We start from the raw sequence: 23,329 nt of genomic DNA on the forward strand, positions 1-23,329 counted from the left end.
AATCCGCACCAGCAAAAATGTCATGTGCTTTCGTAGTGTACATGAAACAATTTTAAATGATACGTGGTGTTGTACAAAGTGCAAAGATGAACAAGCAGAACGGCAAAGAACTGTAATGACAACTGCCATTATCGTCTTATCATCTGAGAAGATGTTCAGTCAGTGGCGTATGACATTTCTGTTTTTCCACCCTGTGATAAATTCTGTAGTGAAACTGAGGAAGTGGTACCTCGTGCACTCCAAATCTTCATGGACTGCGTATCGGCGAAAAAAGGGCAAAGTACGCAATTAAAAGAAAGCTGACATATATGTCCCAGGCCTTCATTGCTGCCATTCGCCCTCGATCATTCGTATCACCTATACTACATGTTGTCACACTCTTCATTCACAGGAAGTGTGGACCAAAGGCTTTGATCAGTCACTTGCTGATTTGGGATTCAGTGGAACATATTAAGAAGCACAACAGCTGGAGCCATACTGGAAATCCTGTCCCAAGTGGAACATTTTCTCAGTATGTATTCGACAACTTTGATTTCAATGTCTGGACTACCGACGACTGGAATTCTTTCCACAGTATGGGAGGCATCAAATGCATCACCCCAGCCTCAGATCTCCCACCAATGAAGAGGTCCAGAAGGTTAAATCGGCTCTCTCTGCCATTGAAGTACGTAAACTATGTGTCATGGAACTTCAGATATTTGAATACCAGAGAAACAATGCATAACGGCCCATTATGATCTCCGAGTGTCATGGCAAATTAGGGGTGGACAAGACCGGGGAAAAATGTGTGAGCGGTTCAACGACCATCCTCCTTTTCCAAAAATTAATTCACTGGTGTCTCTTTCGACAGGGATAATCGGGAACTTATTAATAAATAGTTACCAAGCCCTATAAATTGTTACCAGAAACATCCAGAGTTAGATTGGTTGTAATTTTGGTGACATAAAACAGCCTGAGAAGAATGTGGTGATGTGTTTGGCTAGTATGAACCGTACTGTAAAGGTGCACTGTGGAACAGCGACTGTGGGCCCTCTGACAATTTTCAAAGATCAGCTATTGAAAGAAAGAGTGATGAGGATGTTGCAACGCTTGTGGAATGTGAATTATCTCTATTCTCGTTGCCGGCCGGAATGGCCAAGCTGTTCTAGGCGCTACAGTCTGGAACTGCGCGACCGCTACGGTCGCAGGTTCGAATCCTACCTCGGACATGGATGTGTGTGATGTCCTTAGGTTCGTTAGGTTTAAGTAGTTCTAAGTTCTAGGGGACTGATGACCTCAGAAGACAAGTCCCATAGTGCTCAGAGCCATTTGAACCATTCTCGTTGTCTCTCCTTAATGAAGGGGGAATGAGGAAAGGAAAGAAATCTTCTATGATGATTTTCAAGAGGACAATTATGTAACTCATGACTTATAAACCAGAGCCGACGTAGTAGATGGAGGCTTCCTTGTCCACCGTGTGAAATGGAATATGAGCACCTATATTTCTGTACTTTGCATTCGGTACATAGTGTACGTGCTCAAACATTATGGTAGAAATTGTACTGTGTATTTGATGGTTAATGTGATGTCAACAGTACAAAACGAGCAGGGCAGAAGAGAAGGATCTTCACAAAAACTTTAGTTGACATCAATTTTAATGAACTGTCACTGTTCAACAGGAGCATTTCCTAGCAAACGAAAAGAACAATACGAGACATATAGCACTCCTTAGTAACAAAATGACAGCAAAGGGAATAGAAACAGTAGCTACTACAGTCTATGCTGACGGTACAATAGCGAGATGTGCATTAGGTAGAGCTGCCCTGTACAAACTGTCACGATAAAGGCGACTTAATTGTTTTACTGATTGCTGTTCCACAGCCAGCCACTAACATATACTTCATGAAGGTTGGTAAGGGCAAGGCTGAATCCAAATTGTTTTCAACAAATAAACTCCAGCGACTTCCTTTTGCTGAAACCAACACCCTGCTCCATGCCTTTAGCAGGTGTAATACAACCTCAGACATTTACAACAAAAGCAAAGGAGAAATGATAAAGCTGTTCAGTAAGATCCCTACGCATCTTCAATAACCCCTCGACACCAGCAGAGGAGGTCGCACAGGTAGTGAGAAGATGTTTCTATAAATACATCAAGCGAATGAATATCAGCAATATTTAAATTAGCTCCGATATGACGCACTCTTAAAGGCGTCAACGAAGCCAAAACCAGACCTTGCTCACTACCGCCAACCACAGGAGCTGCACACCAGCACTCTTTTAGAGTTTGTTTACAGATAAATTAATTTTATTAACTGTCTGTTTTTATATAATTATTTTTACAACACGATTTCTTTTTACTTACTGATGTTGGTTACTTACGTACAGATACAACAGTGGCGCAATAGCCCCCTATTGCCGACTCAATGGGGACGGAAGCGAGGGGAGGACGGATCGCTCCTTCCACTGACTGCCAAAGACCCAGTAGCACCTGAAGCTGTACTAAACAACATCTTTTGCATATGTTCTACTGGCTGTGAGGACATGTGGATGCCGAAAAGCAGGAATCACATGTTCAGTGGTTCGCAGCACGTGCCATAGCACCTGTAAAAATGGTGCAACGTTGCTCGATTTGGAAGCTGATGACGATGATGATGATACAGTTGTTGATTCTTGAAATGTAAAAATCGAAGATAATTTTGTTTCACAATAACCGATGTATATTTTCTGTTATTTGCAACTTCTCTGGGCATTAAACATTAATTTTACACCATTAAAACACTGTCTTTTAAAAATTGTGGCTTTTACAACTCTTGTAACGCGGAAACTGTTAGTCCTAGAGAAAAAATTAATAGGAGTTATTCAAGAAAATTGTGAAAAAGTGCCTTTTAAACGCTCCCCCGCTCTCCCATCGTAACGCTCACTCATTTTTAGTATGTTGTTCATGATACTTCGCCCTACCATTCTACAAGAATTTGCGACTAGACGAATATTTTCGCATAATTTTGCTTCTTTGACTGGGCTACCTGTGCTTGTAACCATATCGCCTGGACCCCGGACGAATGGAAACCATACCCGGGTCACATGACTCGTGATTTCAGTTCGTAAGAGCTGATATTACGGTTCACGTGTGGTGCAGACTCCACAGAACCATGGACCCGAGTTGTTAACAGGGCTCTGTGAATGCTGCCGACATGAATCTTAATGTTTTTGGGACATAATCGAGAAGTCAGTTAGTGCGAAACATCCTGCACGGGCAACACTTTCGTAATTATGGACCGCTGTAGAGGCAGGATGGTTCAATATTTCTGCAGGAGCTTCCCGACGGCTTTATGAGTTCATATCACGTCGAGTTCCTGGAGTTCGCCTGGTGAAAGGAGGTCCGAGACGATATTAAAGAGTTTCCCACGACTTTTTACCTCTGTGTATAAGAGGAACTGTAAATGGGTGCTCTAGTGGCCGACAGCAGTATTTCTGTTGGTCGAGCGAGACAACGTACTGTACACCAAAGAGTACAGGTTTTGCATTGAATGTATTGTATCGTGAGTAATGTTACATGTGGAAGGTCCATGTCTACAGACGGCGTGGTTTGGTCGCTGTATGCAGATGTTTCTCTAAAAGCAAGATCTATATTGATTTTGTTATTTTTTCGCTGAGTGCGATTTGTTTGGTTTGTGCCATTGTACAGAAGGTGGTCTTTTTTATTATTACACAGTTTTTAGGCCATTTAACCCAAAATTATCTTTTTTTTATCCTGTGAGAGTGATCTGTTTTGTACGTCACATCAAACAGGAAATCGTTTTGAGAAATTCGTGTAGGTAGGCTCTGGTAGGTGGTTGAGAGCAACTACGCTTTAGTGACTAATTGGTGATGGGAATGTTGGTAGATATATATTTAACTGAATGAGAATGTAAGGAGTCTTAGTCCGCCTCTGTAACAGAGTGGCCAGCGCGGCTGAGTGCCCTGTGGGGTACCCGGGTTCGATTCACCATCCTGCCAGGGATTTTTCCTTGGTGGGAGGACTGGAATAGGTTGTAATAAGCGTCGTGAGACCAACTCAAGAGCCACTCGACCAATTACTAGCTGTTCCGAGGTCAAGAAACCCGACAACGACGGGGCGAGTGGTGTGCAGCAGAGGACGACATGGCGGTCGATCGGTACCCATTAACCCGTCTAGAGTCGGGACGCGGAACTTCGCTTAATAATGTAAGTAGTCTTAGTTAAACCAGAGAGTTGGCTTCCACTTAACTGCGGAAGTTAAAGTTATTGTCATTTCTCTGCCTGCGGCCATGAGCTACGGCACATACTGTCAGCTATTATTGTAAACTACGATTGAGCCGCTTCTATCTGCTGCGAGAAAGAATACTGTTTTCTTTGTGCTAAATGTTTTGTATGTTGTTATTCAGTTGTTGAGGCGTGCGCCCAAGAACTCTATTAGGCTGTAAAATTTTTTATCGTTTCTCCATTATTAAGAAGAATATTTTATATTTAATAAACTCCTTGTAAAACTAAGATCCATCCCGCACAACCACCATCCCGTACCCAACTTCATCCAAACATTATACCACATTTGATAGTTACAAAAACAGAAATACAAGCGAGATAGCATAGGTTAATTTTTTGTGGAACAAACTTTATCATTACTAAGGAACAACAAATCGAATAATCTATTGTTGTTGTGGTCTTCAGTCCTGAGACTGGTTTGATGCAGCTCTCCATGCTACTCTACCGTGTGCAAGCTTCTTCATCTCCCAGTACCTACTGCAACCTACATTCTTCTGAATCTGATTGATGTATTCATTTCTTGGTCTCCCTCTAAGATTTTTACCCTCCACGCTGCCCTCCAATACTAAATTGGTGATCGCTTGATGCCTCAGGACATGTCCTACCAACTGATCCCTTCTTCTAGTCAAGTTGTGCCACAAACTTCTCTTCTCCCCAATCCTCTTCAACACCTTCTCATTAGTTATGTGATGTACCCATCTAATCTTCAGCATTCTTCTGTAGCACCACATTTCGAAAGCTTCTATTCTCTTCTTGTCTAAACTATTTATCGTCCACGTTTCACTTCCATACATGGCTACACTCCATACAAATACTTTCAGAAACGACTTCCTGACCCTTAAATCTGTATTCGATGTTAACAAATTTCTCTTCTTCAGAAGCGCTTTCCTTCCCATTGCCAGTCTACACTTTATATCCTCTCTACTTCGACCATCATCAGTTATTTTGCTCCCCAAATAGCAAAACTCCTTTACTACTTTAAGTGTCTCATTTCCTAATCTAATTCCCTCAGCATCACCCGACTTAATTTGACTACATTCCATTGTCCTAGTTTTGCTTTTGTTGATGTTCATCTTATATCCTCCTTTCAAGACACTATCCATTATTAATCTATTATTGGGATACAATTAATCGATTAATTTAAATAGCTGAAAAGACCAGTTAATACTCATAATCGCCCACCCCTTGTACATGCGTCACTAAGGTCATTGTAGGAGGACCTACCAACGTTATAGTTTGAGGGTGAAGTCCCCGTGCGTAGCAAAATCCTGGTGGAATTATTCCTCTGATTTCTTTCACACCCATCGAATTTCTGTGGATTTTTATCGCTGTAAATTGTGTATTGACATTCTTAACGCATGTTTGCAATTCTTAACTTAATTTTTGAGTTTGTAAGTTCCTTTGCGAGACCAGCTCAAATAATAGATTGTACGTTGTTATCCCGAGCCGTCCTGCATCTCTGGTCTCGACACGAGATTTCAGTGTTCCTGTATAGCAATGCGTGTATAATCGAACCAATGTCCTTTGATCCAGAGCATTTGTGTGTCGATTAATGTGCAAAGTCGCTCTGCCGGAGTAACAGATGAATAATGTTAATCTGGTGAATCTATGTTATTTATTTATTTCAGGTAGACATGCAGGGAGAGTAGACTGAAGTAATTGTCACGACCAACTGTCTCAGGCGGAGATGAGACGGGGATAAGACTAAAAGTATCGCTGTAGCTATCTCTGAACTACCTGCAATCTGTAGCGATGTATTTCAGCACGATTGTGACAAGTTAGACCTCTGTCATTATCCATATTACGTCGTCGCGTTTCACATCGACTATACTCGTTAATTTCGTATTTGAATACTCTGATAGAGAAGTATGTAAGTTCTACACAGTATAATACTGGAGTCTTTCTCTGATACCTTTTTCGAAATTATTATTTGAGTATTTTCCAGATGTTTAGTATCTCCCGAGTCTCAAACAATAAATTTGGCGGTATTTCTATAGCTTGTAACAGTACTCTTCCTGCCAGTTTTAGCATTTCATTTGTGATATTATCTTCTCCTTAAGCATTCTTGTTTTCAATCTGACGCATTATGTACATTAGTGTAGAAATTATTACTTCAAATGTTTCTTTAGTGGTTGCCCTACGATCAGTTCGTCAAAAACAGAAGTCATTTATAGCACAAAAAGTATCTTGTTTACCTGAGACAATCATTCCAAAGTTTTTGTTAATTTATAATACTCTAGATCTTCTGTTTGCGTTCTTTACTTCGAAATTTCATATTTCGGTATGATCAGAGTCTTACGATGATTTTCTGATTATACATACGTCTCTCAAGAATTCGAAGAGAGGTAAAACTAAGTGTAACTGCTACGCACACAGTGTCACATACAATCCAAATTGTTTCCACAATAGTATAGAATTATTCGTTGCTCATTGTCACACGCTTACAAACAAACCGAGAACAATCATGTATCCACCACCAAGACGATTCGTAGTACAGCTTTTCCAAACAGAATGATAATTTTCGCGATTAAATGACTGGTAAGTATTCTTGAGCTGGAAGGTATTACTTAGAGAGAACGTAAACACAAGCACTCTTAAGGCTACAAAGGTCTGCACTTGAAACGGGCTATAATGTTAGATCGCCTGCGTTTCCGACCTATCGGTCGTATGGAATGTAGTGTTGTTAAAAATATATTTCAAGTGCATGACATACATCCTTCTTCCCGGTTTCTCTACGATCAACTATGTTATCGAATCGTAAAACGAAAAAACTACTTCCGTAAAACATTTGCTTTGCATGATACGAGCACAATATAGCTTTCCGGACACGTATAGTGTCCACTGTTCACATTAAATCACGGTTCAGAAATTATACGATACCTGCATCAGGCCCATATAAAATGATCGTTAGTAGCGGGGGATACCTCCTACAAGGAAACGGACAAACGCATAGCAGCAGTATCCGGTATGTGAAAATTCCAAGTCATTCCGAAACTAACTAAATATTCTCCAGCTGATGGATGTGAACATCACAGGTAACTATCTCGTTACGTTCTTTCAACCGGATTTAAAATGGCTCTTAGCACTATAGGACTTAATAACTGAGGTCATCAGTCCTCTAGAACTTAGATCTACTTAAACCTAACTAACCTAAGGACAGCACACGCATGCATGCCCAAGGCAAGATTCGAACCTGCGACCGTAGCGGTCGCGCGGTTCCAGACTGAAGCGCCTAGAACCGCTCGGCCACATCTGCCGGCGATCAACCGGGTTTACTAGCTTCCATGCGCAGCACACAGTTTTCCAATAAATCTGAAACGGATTCGAGGTTGTCGCAAGCTGCTAATGATCTTAGAGCAATATGCAGACGTTAGTGACACACACAATGAAATTCATTCCTCCGTGACACAGATGTATGCGAGAGCGTCACAGTCTGACAATGAGTCCGTTTAATGCCCTGTCCTCGATTCGTGGTTCTGACAACCGGCAGCCTTTGCTTGCGTCAGCACGCACGACCATCTAGTTAGGAGCCTCTGAACTCGTGTAGGTCCCAATGAGCGACGGATTCCCGGATGTATTTTTTTGCGGACTGTGCACTTCCAACATCTGACAAGACAGCACTGGAGTCAGTGGTCACCGAGCAGCGGACTCCGCAATTAGCTGGAGAGCAAGGGAGCAAAATTAGAGGACGTCTGCTGACGCGGCACGACAGCGGGTGAAGTCTAGTCTAAAAAGAAATCTGCGACGCGCACGGCGATGTCACCACGGCTGCAGGGAAATGTGCTCCTTGCCAGTGAGCACCAGGCGCGCCGGTCGGAAGGAGCGCAGCCGCCCGCCGTCGCCGGGGGTAGCTCGGACCCGCAGGCTACTGTGCTGCGGGGGCGGGGGCAGGGGGCGGGCGGCTGCGGGCGCAGCGGCAATAGTGGCCGCGATAATTAACGGAAATCGATGAGCGGCTCTGATCAGCAAGACAAGCCGACTGTGCCAGATGGCCATCTCCAGTACACACGGACTCGCACACGCAGACACTCACTCACACAAAGGAGCGCCAAGCGGTGCACTGTATTGAGCGGGTGGCGAGCGGATGCGATTGGCCGTCAATGAGTCTGAGGTGCGTTTCCACATTTTACGTATTCCGAAACCCACTGTACTGTGCAGGTATGGCTGTTACTGCTGGAACAACAGGTATTCGGCTCCTTATACCCGTTCTGTTCGTCTCCAGTTTAACCTGACTGTTAAATAACCGATATCTGAAATAACCGATTTTCGTTTCTGTATTGTTATTACTTATAGTAATAAACGTAGGTCTCGAACAAGGACGGAAAACGTCTAACGAAGGAGAAGCAGTAGGAGATCACGGCTGATATCGGTTTGACGCTGTGGTAGAAATAAGTCTTATGATTGAAAGTTGAATGGAATGGTCAATGTCTTGAAAGGAGGATATAAGATGAACATCAACAAAAGCAAAACGAGCATAATGAAATGCAGTCGAATTAAGTAAGGCGATGGTGAGGGAATTAGATTAGGAAATGAGACACTTAAAGTAGTAATGGAGTTTTGCTATTTGGGGAGCAAAATAACTGATGATTGTCGAAGTAGAGAGGATACAAAATGTAGACTGGCAGTGGCAAGGAAAGCGTTTCTGAAGAAGAGAAATTAGTTAACATCCAGTGTAGATTTAAGTGTTAGGAAGTCGTTTCTGAAAGTATTTGTATGTGGTGTAGCCATGTATGGAAGTGAAACATGGACGATAAATAGTTTAGACAAGAAGAGAATAGAAGCTTTCGAAATGTGGTGCTACAGAAGAATGCTGAAGATTGGATGGGTAGATCACATGACTAATGGGGAAAAGAGAAATTTGTGGCACCACTTGATTAGAAGACGGGAGCGGTTGGTAGGACATGTTCTGAGGTATCAAGGGATCACCAATTTAGTATCCGAGGGCAGCGTGGAGGGTAAAAATCGTAGATGGAGACCAACAGATGAATACACTAAGCAGATTCAGAAGAATGTAGGCTGCAGAAGGTACTGGGAGATGAAGAAGCTTGCACAGGATAAAGTAGCATGGAGAGCTGCATCAAATCAGTCTCTGGACTGAAGACCACAACAACAACAAATTGGAAGTTCTCGTCACATAATCATTGGTGACAGGAATTTAAACTTACGCAACCAGAAGGCAAGCGTTTAATACCGGTAAAGTGAATAATCTGAGTGCAAGAATGTTGAACAGTATAAACTGTCTGAATAATGAACTTTGACATAAAACCTATGGTAACTGTTTTTGCAAAACTGATCCCAGATCCTAGAACTGAAACCGATACACAACACAGAGAAATGTACCTGTCTCTAAATGATATACGTTGGTCGTAATTGAATAATTTGGTCCTTACTTCTATTCTGCACAAATCTGGATAACGCGTTGCAGTGCTGCTCTGTCTTGCGCAGCACTAGGCTAAAGCTGCAAATTACTATATGTACACAGCGACACTCGTGAGGTGCAATTAGTTCTCCGTTAGTAGCAAATCAAAGTATTTTCGAAACACAGTTCGTTCCTTTTCTACTTTCGAAAAAACCATGATCATTTAAAAGCGGTAAGAGAAAGACAGGTGAAAAATGGCACTGCAATATTAAAAGAGTGACTTCAAAAAACAAATTACCTTATAATTACTCTTCATGTAAACAAAAGACTCCATTACACTTCCTCCTTCTCAGATCAGCTACCATTACATAATCATCTTCACTAAACACATCCGTAAGTTGAGACTTTACATTTGAAACATAGCATTACAACTGGTTCCTCACTTTAACACAGCTAACCACTATCTGCTATTGCTCCTACGCGCACACCTGCGATGCAGCTTACAACATCGCTGTTCGCTCACATGTAACAGCTCGAGAGCAAAGGCATCACATTATTGTACAGTCGATTAATACTTAAATGACAATGCAGCAAATATTACGAAAGTGAAAGAGATGCGCGAGCCCACAGCGAGAGCAAAAGGTCGCAACTTGGTGACTACCCAACATTGTCACTTCTGGATGGTATCAATTTAGCAACCTGAAGCAATCACAAAATTAAGGGCTAAGTTATTATCCAAACTTTACCGCACGGCAGTAGGGTTATAGGTATATCAGTCACATTTATCTTCTCTTTAAAGGAACACACTGAATGTTTTCTGTCTAAATTTGATGAACAAAAAATTGTGAATCGACTTAGACAGAAAAAATATTTCGGTAACTGCACGAGGGAACATAAAGTCAAATATCAAGCAGCGGCTTTATACCGTTGAAGAAGCTTTTATTGCGTAATTGTAGCTGCTCATTAAGAATGAGGCCATCGAATCGTTCCCCTTTGAAAAAAATCTGGTGTCTATAAGATGTTGTGCGGCACTTGCTCTTATTAGTACATAGGACAAACAGGTCTTAAGAAAAAATGGTACTAGCACCCAAAATTCGTCTTTTGCTGACCACCTTCTGATTACAGGTCAAGCGCCTAAAGCTGTTCACGATATCAGCATTTTGCACACTCAGGCGGAAGGGCGTAGATTAGATGTTCTCGAAGAATTAGAAATTTTTAAATATCTTTCTCGAAATGATAGCATCTTTCTTAATGAGCAGCTAGTATTACGTAATAAAACATACATCAACGGTATAAAGCCGTTATTGATATTTGATTTCGTGTTCTCCAGTGCAGTTACCGAAATATTTTTTCTATCTAAGTCGATTCATAAGTTTTTGTTCATTAAATGGTTTATATTAACTACATTTCATGTTATACCGTTTTTCTACACACTGAGTTATTCAGCTCCCTTTGTAATTCTGTAATGGCGTTTTCAGCCTTTTAACTGTACTAAGCTCTTACGTAGACAAGTTGTGACCATGCCTGCTGCTGTTCAGATAAAATATTGCCTCTTACTTCTTGTACTAAACAATGTTCATCATAATATTCGTCTGTCTATATTTAGAATGTTAAATAGCCTGTTTGTATTTGCGGCTACTAAATGGCATTTTTTGTGTAACGTTCACCTGCCCGCAATTGCAAACGCGGGCGCCTCAGTCTGATGCGACTGCAACTCGACATGTGTGAGCAGCCCATAGTGGCTTGCCTTCTACGTTATCTATTTTAAAATTTTGTGACTAAAGCTTTATCGCTTGATATTTATTTTATACGTGACATGTAAGTACTGTTTCTTTTCTTTTTTGCACTGCTAGTCAGTACTTTGACTTAAACACATTCTTTCCTAAAACTTTGTACTTACGTTATAGGCCAGTTTGAATGTTTTACTTCCGACGAAGTCACTCTTAGTAGTGGCTGAAACCTAGGTCAAAAGACTTCATTTTTGTTCCGAGGGCCGTAATTGCTTTAATTTTACTTCTTGTGAAGCTTTCTTCGATAAGGGTACAGAATATGACTTAACAATGAACGGTCTGTATGGTTTTATATTCAAAATTAAGAATCACTCCTAGCTGATCTGAGAAAACCTAACTAAACCTCAATGGCATCCCCTTTAAATACTCACTCTTTCGCTCATAATACACTGCTGGTCACCGTAAATGCAACACAATGATAGACAAGAGGTAGCACAACAAAATTTATTTTGTAGATAACATGTTGACCAAGTATCAAATGATTACGTTTACAGACGGCTGTGACATGTGGTTCCTGCCAGAATCAGTAGCCAGAGTAGCCGCCATTGTTGGAGATCACTGCTGCCACACGTCTCGGCATTGAGTCAAAGAGACGTTGGATGTGTTCCTGGGGTACAGCAGCCCAAGCAACTTCCACACGTTGCCAAAGATCATCTGGTGTGGCAGCTGGGGATGTAATCTGGGTCACTCGTTGAGCAACCATGGACCACATGTTTTCTATCGGCGAAAGATCCGGAGAGCGAGCCGGCCAAGGAAGCAATTCAATCTGGTTATTGACGAAGAACCTTTGGACAATGCGTGCCACGTGTGCTCGCGCATTATCCTGTTGAAATATGGCTGTGGCCGAGCCCTGAAGGTAAGGAAGGACAACTGGCTCCAGCACCTCGGATATGTAGTGCCGGCTATTTAAAGTACCGGCAATGCGTACTAGAGGCGTGCGAGAGTAATATCCAATACCGCCCCATACCATAATACCCGGTGTAAGACCAGTGTGGCGGTACATAATGCAGCTGTCCAGCATCCTCTCTCCACGGTGTCTCCACACTCGAATCCGACCATCGTGGTGCTGCAGACAGAAGCGTGCCTCGTCAGTAAAGACAACGTCATTCCATTCTGCCGACCTCATCCGTCTGTCATCACACCATTGACGACGGAGACGTCTGTGGTTCTGCGTCAATGGTAGACGAAGCAATGGACGTCTTGCGGACCGACCACTCTGCTGTAAACGGCGTCGAATGGTACGCGCAGACACTGGATGATGCGTTACAGACGCAATGTGCTGTGCTATGGTTCGGGATGTCACTGAGCGATCCGTCACTGCCATGCGCACAATTTGCCTATCAGCACGTGCAGTGGTGCACCGAGGTGAATGCGATCGACCACGTCGGTCTGTCGTACCCTCCTGCATCCAACAGTCACATATCTGCATTACAGTTGTTTGGTTTCGTCCAACACGACTAGCGATTTCTCTGTATGATAATCCACAATCTCGGTAAGCCACTATCCTTCCTCTGTCGAACTCGGATACTTGATCAAAAGATGTTCGCTGTTGTCTACGAGGCATAACTGATCGTCTTGTGAAACAACCACAAGGTAAACACACGTGCCGAACGTACACTCGTCGAAATCGCCAAGCCTTAAATGGCGCTATGAGGTGGCGCCACAGGCGCGCGTGATGTGCGTCTGCGCTGAAATTCTAATCAATTGCATATCTCATCGCCGCAAACTCATGGTATAAATTTCACTCGATTCGGATGCTTCCTTCAGGGTGTTGCATTTACGGTGGCCAGCAGTGTACTTTCCACGCTAGTCTCTTTCTCCAGAATCTGACTCTGGCCAGCTGTTACACTGCGTAACTTGTTCTGTGAAAGTATTCTGTTCAAACTCCGTCAGTTTTAAGTGACACATTGAAGCCTGTGATCAGAGACAGCTCCACAGAAGGAAAATCTTTCTGGTTTATCATTTCTTGGGAATTTCGACATACATACTTTTGTTCACAGTCTGTTTTGCTTCACATTTGCTTAGTAAGGCCTAAGTACAATGTCTACATACACTTTGGGTACTACTAAAGTTCTTGCTCAAATTCAGACTGATAGCCACATAGGATTGTACTGTAACCGGTTTAGTTACACCGTCTTGTAGCACTATGAACTGTAACTTTCGACACAGCCATGGGCACTGTTATGATCTGACGAAACCACAATCGTCTGGTACAACCGTGGGTTATTTGATTGCTCTGGGAGATAGTGGAGTGTAACTACCACATATAAAACATTAGTTCATTTTATTACGAGGATGCTAAAAAGATTTACTTCAGTTTACGCAATCCATTGCCACGAGAATGTACTGAATATTGAATATAAAAGCATGATTTGACGCATACAATTACTAAACTCTTCTCTTGAAGTACAAAGTTCAGAATGATAGTTTAAGCTAAGACATGAGTGAAACGTGAGTCCTAACTACACAGTGTTGCCTGCTTGATTAGAGGTCAGGGAACGTTGCTCTGCTCAACTTTACATCGGCGGCCACGCGGTGAGGCTGTGGAGCTGAGGGAGATTGTGTGGGTTGGCAAAGCGTCCCATTCTCGTTGCAGTATGCCGTGAGAATTCGTTAACTTCTGTGGTATTGATACCAGATGCCGACTTTGTTGGGACACAGCGATCGTTGGACGATACCACTGTTACTATTTTGCTACGTTGATAGAGCGCCTTTGGAGGGACGTAATAGTTCTGCCACTTTCTGCAAGGGCTGTTCTTTGAATTACACCTATCTCTTTTAGAGGTTGGAAAGTGATATTAGTATTTTATCACTCTCATCTTGTGTCAATAAACACTCCTCTACCTCTCAATTCGTACTTATAACTGAGACTTCCCACTTGTAGCCTTCAACCTATTTATGTGGTGGCTGTTCCTGCTAAATGCTCCTGCTAAATGCTTCATCCTATACTTTAATATGCCACCACTGCTCCTCCTCTTCTTTGCCTTATTTCTTCTCTTGGTCTCTGTCTTCATCTTATTCTATACTAAAAAATTCTTCTTCCCAGAAACCATCACCTTCTCTTGACTTCACTTTCTAACTCACGTACGTCTTCATCTTTTTCTATTTCTCTCACACTCAGTGGGGGATCTTCACTCTTCACATCGGTTCTGCTCTCGTAACAGGAAACTTACTATCTACTCTGTTTTCACTTTCGACATTTGCAGCATCTTTTTCCTCTTCAACAACAAATCCAACTCCCAATCTTCCTTCCTGTCTACTACGACGTTCTACCTTCTTTTCTTCCTCACAGACTATACCATTCTTTACCCAAAGATCTTCTGCTTCTGTGTTCTCTTCCTCTCTTTCCTTCTTATTGGCTTCTCCATTTTCTCTGGCCTCTCATTTTGCATCAGCAAAATTCATCCCTATACCTCCTTCACATCTTACTAGGCATTAAATCAATACTTTCGATTCTCTTTACTTGATATAAGTTCTGATACTGCTGATTCTTGTTTGTATTTACTTTCTTTTAGATCCCTTTTCTGCTCTAGCATCCTGTCTGTTAAAATTCCAGTATACAGAGATTAGTTTCTTCACATATCATGTCAGCTTTCATCGTAACTGTGTATGTTGGCATATATTGGCTCTTCCTAATTTGTTACTGTTGCCTATACTGACTCTGTGTTCCTCGCACCACCTGCCATTTACCACTGTACCTTTCAATACTTTTAAACAACCCTAACCATCACATTCCTGGACATTTTGTTGCTGTCGATTATTTGAGGAATATTAATACTGTTACTACCCTCGCGGTAAATACCAACTTCTTGGTCCAGGCAGTCCACCGGTGTAAACCTTCACCCATGCGTCAAGAAGTAAGGATGCCGGGGCCTGCCTGGTGCACAATTCAAACATCCACTACTAGTTGGCACTGTAGTTCCCGAAAAATCCTAGACTATGATGGTGCTGTGAGGCTATAGTTGAGATCTAAGCATATTGCTGCTTTGTTATTGAGACCTGGACACAGTGACCTTTGCAGTAAACAGATAGCTCCCCATAAAATCATATAATTAGTTAAGCAGAAGTTGCACAGCGGATAATTATATGAGACATCTAAATATAATCGTTGGTGGACCAGTCATACACGAAATATGCTTACTAACCTCACAAAGCTGTAATGAGTAGTGTTTTCCCTACTTATAAAAGGAAATAAAAGTCACAACCGAGTCCTGTTAACTGCTTAAACATATGTATTTGACATCAAACATTGAATAGATAAAAGAAGTAGTTACTAAGCAAGCAGTGGTTCAAATGATTTGTTAAACTAAACGATATTACGTTGGCATAGGTAGAGAAAACTGGAGAGAAAATGAAAGTCATGAAGTACAATTAGCTACGTCTATATGAACCAACAATGACTGCAGAATTATATAACAAATTAAACGATAGACCAATAAAAGTACATATGTGCTTCAGTTCCCTTGCCTAAGCGAATATGGAGTTCAACTAGTTTAGTAAGTGTATTAATTCAGAAAAACAAAATAACTTGAAGCTAATGACTTTCTGCCTCACTCATAATGTCATGCAGAAATGCTGCGCATGTTTACCTGCTTATCGTCATACCAACATTCAGAAGCAGAGAATGGCTGCAGTGATAGCTGAAAGTTACAATTCTGGGACCATCCTCTGTGATTAAGCCGGCCTGTGTGGCCGAGCAGTCCTAGGCGCTTCAGTCTGGAACCGTGAGACCGCTACGGTCGCAGGTTCTAATCCTGCCTCGGGCATGGATGTGTGTGATGTTCTTAGGTTAGTTAGGTTTAAGTAGTTCCAAGTTCTAGGGGACTGATGACCTCAGATATTAAGTCCCATAGTGCTCAGAGCCATTTGAACCAATCTGAGATTGTCTCTGAATCGGAACCTCAGCTAAAGTGTTGTCTGCTGGAAGGGCAACAGAAAGTAAAGTGTCTTCTCTCTGGAGCTTTAAGTCCAAGTCTCTGCATGCTCACCTTCTAAAAATCTTGCTGCTTCTGCCGCCACCACAGACTCATTAGCCAATTGCAATGGACCTTCTGAGATCTGTGCGATCTGTGATTAACCAGTAATACACATTTGCCTCCTAAAGTGTAGCGGAAATCAGAAATTATCTCCCAATATGACTTGGTTTCACATTTCAGTCAATGACAAAACCTGCATGTAGACACTGATGAGTTTTCATCCGCACTACAAAAATAATTTTGTTGAGCGAATCCTGAGCTCCCTTCCAAAACATACACATCAGTCAATGCTAACCTCTTCTGAGTCCAACCCATTTCTTTCGCCCTGAATATATAATGTTTTCCCATGCCCTTGTAGATCCGTACCTGAGTAGAAAGTGTTCTTTTCGCTGCTTCCTACAAGGCACGTTTACAGCTTGCGGATTTCTGCCTCCTCTCACTGCGGGGTTGAGCACCATTCCAAACATCATTCGTCATCCAGTGCATACCTGCTACGAAATCTGCCTTTTAGCGAAAAAGGGTATTACAAGCTGCTTGATATTCTATCCATGTGGCCCTCATGTTCTCACAGGCAGCCAGCGGACTCAGCTCACAAAAAAATTACACGTAGTTTTCATCAAGTTTGCTTCAGTTACAGACGCAATTTCATGCATCACTTGTAATTTGAATTGGAGTGGTTGTCTAATTTGAATAATGAGTTATTAATTAGGTTATAATTTTGATAAAAACTGTCCTACAACATCGGGAAAGTTAAAAATCCAAAATGGCGTTGGTGGGTAATCCAGAAATGCTTTTCATCCCTCCCCCCTCTGAGGTTACTGTCCAATATTGTGCCACGTTCAAAAATACCTGGACGTCCTGTATTATTTACAAAAATTACGAAACAAATGCTTATATCAAATACTGTACCTATCCCCTTACACATGAATTTCATGAAATGGCGCCATCTTCAAAAAGTTTCTTAATGACCCGTGCTTTTCATCAGAAAATAAATGCATATGCACAAATGAGTGCGCATGCGCACACATACACACACACACACACACACACACACACACACACACACACACACACACACACAAACAAACACAAAAACACACACACTCAATTTATGTCATGAACATGCCGGTTAGGCATCTTTTCTGAATGACCACGATTCGATTTCTGTATCATAGTTGCTGTAACACATAATTGCATATTTCCATATCTAAATTTTCTGTGAAAACCTGTATGCAACACACAATGACACACACACTTGAATTTTATGCTATGCGCAGAAGTATTCCTAACGACTTGTATTCTTTATCAAAGATACATAAGTTTCACCAGAACTGGGTAAACTGGCGTCATATTCTGGCGTTATTTCTGAAATAATGCATGTAAAGGTTTATCTTCCATGTCTACAATGTATGCAAAAAATATTTTCCTATTTAAAATACAAGACAAGATTACAACTTCCTAACGACTTGTATTCTTTATCAAAGGTACATAAGTTTTACCAGAACTGGATAAACTGGCGTCATATTCAAAGTGCTTAAATGCCTGACTTATTTCTGAAATAACGCATGTACAAGTTTATCTCCCGCGTCTACAATGTATGCAAAAATATTTTCCTATTTAAAATACATAAAGAGTGTAATCTGATACAGTTGCACATCTAATTTTTTCTATAACTGTACGAAACAGATGCCCTTCACTAAAATAACATGCTAAGCAGAGAGCTAACATCCTAGGCCTAAATGAAACAAAGATGACCAAAGACCATTTTAGGGAATTTAGGTAACAACAATGTTTATGTCAAGTGTCACGATGTTAATGTCATGCTTAAAATATCCATCTAGGTATGTAATGGATGTAAGTTACAGTATTTCTATGTCTAAAATGTATATCAAAAAGTACATCAGCAACACACACAGACTTTATGCTATGTCTTCCAATGGTACCAGCATGCGTCACACATCTGTCGATATATGTAAAGATTGTTGGCATTTCAATTATAAGCCTATTTGCATCTATGTTACTTATGATAAGAAAATAACGCTACGTACACCTAATGTTTTTCTGAGATGCTTCAGACCACCAAACACCATTTTAGGGGATAAGAAGATAGTGCACCATTAGAAACATATAACCAATGAAACTCACCACTTTTGATGTATTTTTTTTAATTTTATCTGTGCCTACTCGAGGCTATGAGCAAAAAATGAACTTTCTAGAAAGGCAGATATATTTACCGATTGGAATTATGGTGTCAAGGCTTTCCAAAACGTTTACTTACTGTATTTCCCTTCCTTACTATAATCAGCTACTAAATAATACCATAGTCTAACAGAAGTGCTACAAATGAGAGATGTAAGTACGAAACATAGCCAAAGATAAAGAAAAAGGGGGGGGGGGGAGGGAGGGATGATGAAGCATTTTGACGACAGCTTTAGTTTTTTGTATCACTACATATTTTTGTAATATGCAGAAACAGCCACATGCTCCGAATATGAGATGTGAACATGGTCAAAGGAAATGATGGACAGGGTTCCACAAACAAAGAAGAATGTTCGATATCACCAAAATAAGACCCTTGCAGTAAAATTAAAATACGTTAGCCAACAGTGAAAATGTAACTGGGATCAAATAAATGTTTGTTAACTATGTCGACCACCCTGATAATCAAAACGACAGTGAAAACTCGAATTAGTCCTCATTTCCAAGTTGAAGGGGCTACACTTTATTGTAATTACTTTTTATTAGTTCATTGTCGATTCCTTCAAATACAGTCTTCGAAAATCCGCTGTAGTAGACAGAGTGATGAAGTTTCAGGCAACGATAGCTATTTTTAGCAAGGGCTAATGGCAACAAGAAGAAGGGGAAGATGGAGTTAGGAGCGGAGCACGTTCAGTTTAAGCGTAGTTTCAGTCTCTTACGAGCCTCGTTTTGTTCCTGTGCTGGAAGAACGTGTTACTGAAGTGTAGTCAGCGCTTATGGCTATTTTAATTTCTATGACTGAACGTGTGTCACGAATGCGTAAACAGTGTCGGCAATTTTGATACATTTGCGGACAGTATTAGGAAAGCGTATAGACTGTGCTTCGGCAGTGAAAGCGAGGACCAGGACATGCCCTGGCCTCTTCATATACGTTGCATATCTTGTATCTCGAGTCTTCATTTGTGGTTGAATCGTAGATGATCCTACATGGGCTTTGCTGCACCCAAGACCTGGCGAGAAACATCAAAATATGTGAATGATTGATGCTTTTGTATGACAGCTCCGTTAACATATGGTGTTTCGTCTGACATATCCTAACATACCTTCAGCCATGCGACCAGTGCCTCACGGAGACGGCAACGAGGGTGCCAGTGAAACTAATGCAGCACCATCAACTTCAAATTCAGATTCTTCGAAAGATTTTGATTTTTTATTTAACGATGAGTGTACAGAGATTCACAATATACCACCGTGTGAACTATATGACCTAGTGACATACATGGAATTGCTGAAAGATAAACTTGAACTGTTGACGTCAAGATTACAACAGACAGAAAATGAGACTGTGTTCTGCAATCACCGTGTACCATTCCTTACATTTTTCAAAAATGAAGAGAATTTGGTATTTTGTAGTGATGTATAGGGGACAACGTCAGCTATAAGCATTGACTGTGAAAGTGATAAGTAAAGGTTGTTTATCGACTCCTCCAAAGGAAGTTTTAAGTGTGTGCAACTTCATAACGACAAGATGTTACTATCCATTCCGACTGAGTATGCATCTCACATGAAACATGTGGTAAGATGAAAGATTTGTTAATGCGATTTGATGGGTTAAAATGGCAGATTTACAAGAATCCTCTGAGGGATAATACAAGGTAAATACATGCATATACTTATGAAGGCAATGACTTGACATTATTCTAACTCCAAAACGAGCGAGAATCTTGCATTTTCATTAACATCTTCGTTTTCAGCACATCCGAAAATGTAAAGATTAATTGTTTCCATCTCAGTTACAGAAATCAAGTAAAATTTTGTTGGCTCACTAGAATAACTAGAAAAGTAAGCTTCACACGAAAACATGTGTAGAATTCAAAGGTGATTATTTTCGATGGGGACATTTGCTGGTGCTAAAATTAGCACGCCACCCCAGCCCGCTGGGGGTGGGGTGGGAGGCAACATTAAAATTTCAGATGGGAACCCCCATTTTGTACTGCATAATCAGATTCTACATAAAAAACTACGTGCATTTTGTCTTAAACATTTGTTTTGATTCTTGGTAGCTGGCGCTGTAATTCAAGAAAATCCATGTTCAAATATATGCGTGGAAAATGGTTGCGGATGAATAAAAAATACTTATTTACTTCGTAAATTTTGATTCGCTAAAACTAAAACTCTCCCTCTCTCCCCATAGGGTGGGGTTTGAGAGAGAGGAATCCGAGTTTTACAAATGTTGACCCAAATATTAATTTTTTCCGTAGATTTTGGATAAGTTTTGCTTGTTTGGGTCAACACTTGTAAAGCCATAATTCCTCTCTCTCAAACCCCACCCTATAGTGGAGAGAGGGTGAGTTTTAGTTTTAGCGAATCAAAATTTACGAAGTAAATAAGTATTTTTTATTTATCTGTAACCATTTTTCAATCATATATTTGAACATAGATATTCTTGAATTAAAGGGCCAACTACCAAGAATCAAAAGAAATGTTTATCAACTAAATGTACGTACTTTTTTATGTAGCACCTGATTATGCAATTTAGGAGGCTGCGAATGTTGTGAAATGTCAAAGTGTAACCCATCCTGAGACTGTCGATTCCGCATCTTCTTGAATAAGTAAGTATTCTGAATCCTCCATCAGCAAATGGTAAATAACAGGTGAGTACCGTAAGCAGTCTCATCTTCTAACCAGCACGCATACAAAATGTTTGAGCAGGTACTCACGGGCAGGAAATTCCCACCACTTCAATCTCGTTTTAAAGCAATTTTTAATATCCGTGGCTTCAAAAAATATTACCTGTGGAGGTCTTCCTAGTTGTCTTCAATCTACATAACACTTTTTTTTAATAAATATAATGCAGATATTACTGGATATAAGGTATACCTGTTAAAAAAAACAACTGTCTTGTAATGTAAATCCACCTTGTGGTATCGTCATTGGGTATCCATTATTCAAATTTCTTCAATGTGAATCTGTTATAAGGGAGAATTATTGTACGAAAATTAGACCTGAAAACAGTTTTGATCTGCTTTTATTATTTTACTTTTCTACATTATTGGGTTATGTGGGCCCCTCTATACATTATCGCATACTTGTAGCATACTCATCTTCAACTAAATGGTCTTAATGTGAGTGTGGTTGTCGTGTTAACATAGCGCCTTATGTCAAACGTAAAACAGTTAAGCGAAAATATTTCGTGACTATCTTTGCAATTACCTACATTTAGTATTGATCCTACATTTGAGTTGTTTTTCAGCTGTTTACTAAGAAGCACACAAAACATAGCACATATTTTGCAGAACTTCTTTCGTAAAAAACACCTATCAGCACTGCCCAACCACATAATTAATGTTGCTGTTGTGTGTTTAGTCCCAGTTAGCATACACTTGTTCTCAAATCAGTTTGGCACCAAATTCGAATTCTGTCTACTATCTTTCGCGCTATAGGGGGATGTTTGTAAGTGTGTTTTGCTGTTTGTGTCGTCATTTCGGAAAACTTCCTTCAATGTGTTAAATAATGTGTCACTGCATATTGTAATCCAGTCGTTTATGTTTTCCTTCTGCTAATGCATTTTACATGTGGAAGTTTTCTTCTACTGTAATTTTATTGCTTAGTATTTTTAAATCTGTTTCTGTTTAGGTCGGGTGGCGGTTGTGGGCTGTTATGCGGTCAGCAAATGCACTGGGAAAGTGTTACTTTTTAGAACTCTGAAGTGTTCTTCACAAGAATTGCATCTAAGTTCAAACATGCCAGGTGTGTTGAATTGATATTTGTGTGTTCCTTTTTTCTGAAATTTTCCTGTGTTGTGTTGTCTGTTCTGTATCCTACTTGAAATCCCTTTTCGTTAAAATGTTGGCTATTCTGTAAACTGTTTTGTTTTTTGTAGATGAGTTTGTGGGTTTCTGCTTTGGAATCTAGTATGCTCCAACATCTGTAGCAACAAAGGTGGAAAGGATGGAGGAGGTAATACAGTTAAGAAATTTGGAATATGTGTGCTAAAAACAGTTTCTCAACACTAAACATTACAAGGCACATCTGGAATTGATCAATGAATAAGCAATATCAGCTCACCTTGAGGAAATAACACAAAGAAGAAAGGAACATACACAAAAGGTAATGTAATGAAAACAGGAGGAATTGAACAAAAAACTCAACAGATTTATAGACAGTGCAAGTATACCACCGCAACCAATCAACAGAAGCAAACATGTCATCTTCATGACAGAATTATTAATCTATCTGTAATAAAACTCATCAAAAAAATAGTTCGTCTTGATATAGCACCAAAACTCAACACTAACACACATATATCACACAAAACAACATAAGACCTCGTAACAGAATCTGAATATATTACAAAGGAGCAAGAACGACTCAGGCACCAAATTTAAAACTAATGTTAACGAAAGATTTAGTACCTGCAGAATAACACAAACAAAGTACACAAAATCAACTATAGTCTCGAACAACAGAACACCTGAAGAAGCCACATCCAAGACTCTAAAAGAAAAATTAAAATAACACAGTAACACACAAACATAGGGAGACATAAAATACTGGTGATCGTGAGTGACTAGAGGTATGTAGGCAAAACGCAAGATTTTCTGATGGATGACAATATCATCAAGTTGATCAGTGAGCCAGCAGAAAGGTATTTAGAAAATGCTGAAAAATATTAAAAATACGTTCATAAATTGCCCAATAAAAATAGAGGCACAGTAAAATTCAAACGCATGCACTCTGAATTC

This window comes from Schistocerca americana, chromosome 7 (genome assembly GCF_021461395.2).
Source record: "Schistocerca americana isolate TAMUIC-IGC-003095 chromosome 7, iqSchAmer2.1, whole genome shotgun sequence".
Lineage (NCBI taxonomy): Eukaryota > Metazoa > Arthropoda > Insecta > Orthoptera > Acrididae > Schistocerca > Schistocerca americana.